Below are 5,859 nucleotides of genomic sequence, written 5' to 3'. Positions count from 1 at the left end.
CACCTCACCCACGTGGTGGCACCTGCCCCTCCAGGTGGGACCCCTGCAGGCTGCCCTCTCAGTGAACAGCAGCTCTTACCCCACCCGACAAAAACCTTTGGCAGCTGCTCTCGGGGACCTGGGTCCCTCTACCCTCAACCCCAGAGCCCCCATTATGGCTTCGCTGCTGTTTGCTCTCCCCGGGAGGCCCCCGCCTGCCCCAAGCGCCCCCCTGGGACCCTCCTCCCTTCCAGCCTACACCTCTCCGCCCACATCCCTCGCTCAGTACCCAGCATGCTGCCACCCTGCACGTGACACCAGGGGACTAGATCCTGAGAGGCCCATCTCAATACCCCAAGCCCTCGCGTGGGGCCTCCACCACACCCCTTCCAGCCAGCCCCATTTACAGATGAGCAAAGCGAGGCAGAAGGCCATCAGTGATGACCAGAGTGGCAGAGGTAAGGACTCACCTGTGCAGAGGGTAGCTGGAGATGGTGGGTGGCATGGGGCTGCCATAGACGGAGAGAATGGGGGGCAAGTCTCCCAGATTCTAGAAACAGCACTGCTTGTCTTTGCTTTGAATCGTAGGAACGTTGGTTCAGAGGCAGGACAGCTCTTCTGTCACTCCTGGGGCCTCCCTGTGGCATGAAGCCCAGACGTCGGGGAAGGAGCCCCCAGGGTCACAGCCCCACTGGGGGCCTCCCGCCCGCCCCACCCCAGAAGAGCCTCATGTCCGGGGCCCAGCTGCTCCCACCTCCCTCCATCCCCTCCTTGGGGTCCCACCACCATCCCAGGAGACTTCCCAGGTTCTCTCAGCTCCCCCAGCCAGGGAGGATCCCGTTTAGGGGGAGGTCTCCTCCTCTCCCCTTCCCTGTCCTCCTTCTCATCCACGCACCCCGGACTCCCCGACCCCATCCTTAAAGGAGGGTGAGAGCCCAAGAAGCACAGACATTCCCGGAGGCCACTAAAGACAGACACCTGCTGGACGGCACCAGGAGACACTGAGAACATAAACACCGGAATCAGCAGCTCAGAACAGCCACAGCCACACCGACACGCAAATACCTCTAAACCTGACATCCCTCTGGGCACAACGCAACTAAAACGCAATTAGCGCCAAGTGCCACTGATTTCCACCTTCCAGGGACTGGGAAACCCCTCTGAGGGCACGTGTGACTGTTATAAAACCTCTTAAGTCTCGCTTCTAAGTGACATCCAAACCGCAGAGCAGGGCGTTTTACAAAGCAAGCAGCAACAACGAGGCCACCAGAGCTCTGGAAGCAGCCGTCAGGAGGAGGGGGGGCCTTCGGGGCCACAGTCCAGCGGTCAGAGATGGGAGCGGGGGGCCAGGGTCACCCAGACCACACGACCCAGGGCCCACCTGGAAGCCGGTCCTGGGGCGGTGTCGCCTCATGTGCAAGTGCAAGTTAAAGGTGTTTTAGGAGGAATTAGGCTTTTCTTTTTATTTATTTATTTTTTTAACCAGCTTCACTTACTTTATCTTTCTCATGTAAAACAACGTGGTGGCTCCAACTGTAGCCTGGGTCCGCTGCACGGAAACTCTGGTTTCCGTGGGCCTTTACAAGATGGTCAGTGGATTCCTGATACGGAGACTTGATGAGTACCGACTCCAGAGATCAGGGGTGAGACACCTGTAGGTCTTAGAAACGGCATCACAGGTGGCCTTGGCAACGTCACCCAGGGTGGTGGTGCAGCCCCTGGCGGGATGTGGCAGTCGTCAATTCCAGCCATCAGCAGTAGCTCCCTGGGCACAGGGGCTGAGATGACGCCAGTGCCCCGGGGGCAGAGACGAGGCACACCAGCACAGAGCCACAGCGGCCAGTCACCTGGGAAGGGACGGTATGGGGCCTGCCGATCTCATTCCCCCCAGGAGCCTCGCCACACAGGCACGATGGGGAGCTTGGCCAGAATTATGGCCCCATGGAGAGCAGTGGCTACCTCCTTAGAGCACTTGATACCCAAACCGACATGTCCCTTGTAATCCCCAATGGAAGCGAATGCCTTGAACCCGATCCACTGGCCAGCACAGGTCTGCTTTTGACCAGGCATAATCTTCAAAACCTCGTCCTTCAGGGATGCCCCCAGGAAAAAGTCAATGATCTCAGATTCCTTGATGGGCAGAAGGAAGAGACAGATCTCCTCCAGGGACCTGATCTTCACGTCCTTGACCAGGCGGCCCAGCTTGGTGACAGGGAGCCACTCCTTAAGCTCCAGGGCCTCAGCCCCGGCCCTGAGCCCGGCCCCAGGTGCCGCTGCCAAAGCCTCCGAGGAAGCCACCGCAGCCTCTCACTCCAGGGGCCCCTGCGGCCTCTGGGCTCTCCCACAGCACCGGTGTCATCCGCCCTTCGGTGTTTTGACGGAGAAGCAGCGGAATTAGGCTTTTATGTTGATGTTTATGAAAAGAGCGCGCAGAACGTGTCCCTAACTGGGAAAAAGCACGCACACAGTGTACCTTGTTTCTACCTAAATCTGTGATGCATCGTCTACATCAAAGTGGTGACACCGAAATGCTTTCACAATGGTCTGCAACTCGGACCTCAGTGAGAACCGTGAGGTGTTTATAGGAACTTGACCTTGGCAGGCATCTCTGTGGGAGAGATTTGTCACAGTGCACCCAGGTGTGCCCTGCAACCCCAGATGGAATTTCCTTCCCCACCTCCAGATGGAGGATAAGAGAGAACACAGTTCTCAGAGAACTCCAAGGGCTGCTTCTAGCAAGAAAATAACAAACTTCTATTAGCCAAAATTTTATTACATTTTCTGTTTGGAGCTATATTTGAAATCAATTATTCACATTCCTGCACAGGCAGCCAAACGTGTCCCCAGCAACTTGTCAACAGCCATTTGCCTTGGTCACTGTGTTGACTTTGGTGCTGAGGGACAAGGGTGCCTGCCACGCGGGGCTTAAAAGAGGGAGCGAGCACCTGGTACCTTCGCAGGTGATGCTTCCCCGGCTTCCACTCAGCTCAGTAACACACAACACTCAGAAGGTCTCTCCCCGTTGCTGGGGTTTGTGGAGAAGCTGGTAGCATCGTTATCCCTTTCCCTGTTTTATGTCGAGGGTCTCAGCCGTAAGCACTAAAAGGGATCAGTTCCCAGTTCTTATTTCCTAATAAAAGAAAGATTCTCCCTGCTCATACTACTTCTCTGTGCCGGCAGAAGGAAGCTCCGTCAAACCCGACTGATTCCAGCCGACACAGAGGCTTCGGGGCGGACGGGGCTGTAGGGGCCAGCGGGCCTCCCCCGACATCAGGGCCCATGGGCCCCTCCACTTGGGAAGGGGCGGCCTGGTCAGCGTTGGCTGGAGCCCAGCCCACACCAGGCCACCACTGTCGGGAAGGCAGAGCCCAGATGCCCTGAGCCTCCAGTGGGATGGACGAGCCAGCCGGATGCTGCCCTGGCCCAAGTCAGACAAGTTGGCGCTTGGTGCCCCCCTGTAGCCTGCTGTGTCCACAGGGCCTCATAGGATCCTGTCATGGAAAACGTGCTCCCAGCGACACTCTGCAGCTGAGGGGGTGTGCGAGCATCCTCGGGGCTCCCGTGGGCAGCAGAGAGGGACCACGCGCTGTCCGGGGCTGCAGACCCCAGGCTGGAGCTCCCACCCGGGCCCACATCTGGACGAAGATGCTGGCTCCACAAGACACGTCCCAGGGTTGTAGGCGGGAATGCTAAAGAGACGTGTCGAGAATGGGATGAATCTTCCCACACCCGTGCGCTCAACGCACCTCTGCAGCCCCCACTAAGAGGCAGAGTTTCCCCCTGCCCCTGGAACCCGGGCTGGCTTTGCAGCTGCAGAGGAAAGGACAGGGCACCAGCGCCTGCCTGAGCTCTGCACGTGTCCGCCCACTGTCTTGGACCCTGTGACCGCTGCGAGGACAGGCCCAGGCCAGCCGGGGGGGGCGGGGGGAAGACGAGGGGGTCACTGGCGCACCAGCCAGCCCCGGCTGACCCCGCGCACCCCACCTGTGGGGGAGCCCCCGCCCCCCGCCCCCACAGAGGCACCCAAGGGCCCAGAGGCACTGAGCGCGGGGGCGAGGAGGGGCGGGTTACAGCTACGGTGCGGGAGGTGACAGCAGCACTGTCCTATCTGCAGGATCGACACCGAGCGCTCCCAGCAAGGAGGAGTCTCATCAGATGGCCAGGCCCCCCAGAGTGGTGTCGCCCAGCTCCCCCGCTCTGCAAACCAGAGTCCCGCTGTGACGGTCAGGTCAGGGCTGCCGTCCAGGTGCAGCTTTGCAACGAGAGGGCAGAGGAGGCCACACACGGGCCTGCTGAGAATCACACGGGTAAGGAGACCCTGCAACATTCCTCCCCCTCCGACCCCCGCCACTTCCGGCAGGGAGGTGGTTGGCAGGGGTCCTGACACTGATGCGCGACACGCCCTTGGCCCTGCGTGGCTGTGAGGACTGCCGCCTGGGGCCTCCCCGGTGACCTGGGCTCACACCTAAACATGGCCTTTACCTCTTCCGTCGCCCGTCCACAGCCGCATCCAGCCCGCCTGCACCTGGACTCCCGCCACAGCCTCCTCGAGGCCAGCCTCCCCGGCACAGTTCCCCCTGCCTCCCCTCCCAGGCCAGGCTTCGTCAAGCAGAGTGTTTGTTCCCATCACCACCATCCGGGGGCCTGCTGGGGCTCCCCGTCCCCCTGCGGGCCGAGGTCCAGCCCCACACTTATGACAGGGGGGCCTTCAGCCGCTGCCCTGACTCCCCGAGTGGCCGAGGGACCCACGTGGATGCCAGATGCCGACAAGCAGGACGAGCCTTGTGCCTCCGTGAAGGAAGGGAGGCCCGGGGAGAGAAGGGGGAGGACGCTGGCGGGGGCAGTGGGCGCCACTCCAGCAAAGGCACAGGGGCAGGGGGCCGACTCCAGGACTCCCGTCTCCTCCCTGTCCCATCCTGTGGGCAAGTGCAGGGGCAAAGGAGGGCCAGAGAGACCCGCCGGGCAGCCTGGAGCCAGGAGCCGCATCTGGCACCATCACCAAGAGCCCACTGGCTGAGCCATGGAGGTTGAGGGTCAGGAGACAAGCGGAGAACCGGGGAGTGGCAGGGATCTGGTTAGAAAAGGTCTCACTGGCCAGGTGGGGGGACGGAGGCGGCTGAGGCCACAGAAGAGCAGCAGGGGGGAGGCTTGTGGGGGATGGGCTGTTCTGTGTCCTGACAGTGGAGCTGGGTACGTGAGTTTACACATGTGGTAAAGCTGCAGAGAACTAGACACACACGCTCCCACACGCACACACATGCATGCACACGGGGCACGCGCGAGAACGCACATGAGGGCTGGTGGGATCTGATGGAGGTCGGGGACAGTGTCGCTGCTGTCAGTACCCTGCACGACGCTCCCTGGGGGAAACCGGGTGAGGGTGGCCAGGACTCCTCTGTTATTTCTTACAACTGCATGTGAGCCTACAATTATCTCAAGTTTTGTCAAAGTCCCGCTGGCTGGCACTCGGAGAGGAGGCTAGAAGGAGGTGGAACCCCATGAGGGGTGAGCAAATGGGGGCACATCGGGACCTGCTGGGGGTCGGGGGCCGCAGGAGGGGGTGACCTGGAGAAGCGAGGGTGGGATGGCTGCTGGGGTTTCAAAGGGAGGAGAGGGACCAGTTCCCCCAGGTGCCCCCCAAACAGACAGCAGAGGTCACTTGACAGGTCACTTGAGTTTGGGAACGAGGCTAGTTTGCCAGAATGATTCTTCCCTCTTTAATTAAAATCCTTTATTAACTGCCAAACTAATACCTTCCCCCAAGACAGACAAGATAATGAGCCCACATCCTTCAGCCCAGGCGGGCAGCCGTCCAAGCAGGCAGGGTGGGCTCAGGAGAGAGGCCAGGCCACCACAGACCTGCCTCACTGGGCTGTAGGC

The 5,859-nt window shown here is 60.5% G+C and overlaps 1 pseudogene; it reads right to left on the bottom strand.

Annotated features, from left to right (window-relative positions):
* Nucleotides 1–683: 683 nt before the first annotated feature.
* On the bottom strand, nt 684–3,919 carry LOC149747349 (small ribosomal subunit protein uS5 pseudogene; annotated as a pseudogene).
* Nucleotides 3,920–5,859: the final 1,940 nt, after the last annotated feature.

Source organism: Delphinapterus leucas, chromosome 16 (genome assembly GCF_059928025.1).
Source record: "Delphinapterus leucas isolate spDelLeu-1000000601 "Yukka" chromosome 16, BTC_Dleu_Yukka2, whole genome shotgun sequence".
Lineage (NCBI taxonomy): Eukaryota > Metazoa > Chordata > Mammalia > Artiodactyla > Monodontidae > Delphinapterus > Delphinapterus leucas.
The sequence above is the reverse complement of the archived record's forward strand: the minus strand, read 5'-3'. Positions and strand labels throughout refer to the sequence as shown.